General features: G+C 38.8%; 1 pseudogene; it reads left to right on the forward strand.

The window, feature by feature from the left end:
- LOC142288912 (U2 spliceosomal RNA) lies at window positions 1-206 on the forward strand (annotated as a pseudogene).
- The last annotated feature ends 471 nt before the right edge of the window (window positions 207-677 follow it).

Genomic DNA, 677 nt, shown 5'->3' on the forward strand with positions numbered 1-677 from the left:
ATCACCTTTGTTATTTTGAAGTCCTACTGATAAACAGAAAAAAAAAAAATTAAATCTGTTCTTATCAGTTTAATATCTGATACGTCCCCTCTCTAGGGACCATATATTAAATGGATTTTTAGAACAAGGAGATGGAAAAAATCTTGCTCTGTCCATTCCACGCATTGACCTGGTATTGCAGTACCTCCAGGACCGGTGCACCCCTTCTTAACCGAGTTTCCAAAAGCAGAACTCAATTCACCTGATTCAAATGAGCCTCATTAGTGAATTGAAAGAAAGCAAAAACTTTATATGCACCTCAATTTGGCCAATTCACTTTTCACACTTTCACCCTTTTTTTTTATCTTTCACACCTTTTACTTGCTTTATTGATGCAAAAGCTGTGCCAAATAGCAAACTCATCTCCACTCAACTTGACCAACTCTGCTATGTCCCGTGCAGTATCTTATTCTCAGTCTTATCTAGATCATTTGCAATTGAATAGAATAGATCCCTTTTGGACACATTGGATTCAGCTGCTGCAGTGACTGCAGGTGTTAGAAGATGCAGACTTGGCATCAGGTGCTGTCTATCAGATTCCACTCCAATTAAAGCTTCCATTGTTTTTCGGTGTTTTCTTTGAGCAATGATGATGTCTTTAGTGATCTGTTGGCTCCCTCTCCTGGAGGAAGAGTTTG

This window comes from Anomaloglossus baeobatrachus, unplaced genomic scaffold, assembly GCF_048569485.1.
Source record: "Anomaloglossus baeobatrachus isolate aAnoBae1 unplaced genomic scaffold, aAnoBae1.hap1 Scaffold_87, whole genome shotgun sequence".
NCBI classification, from domain to species: Eukaryota; Metazoa; Chordata; class Amphibia; order Anura; family Aromobatidae; genus Anomaloglossus; species Anomaloglossus baeobatrachus.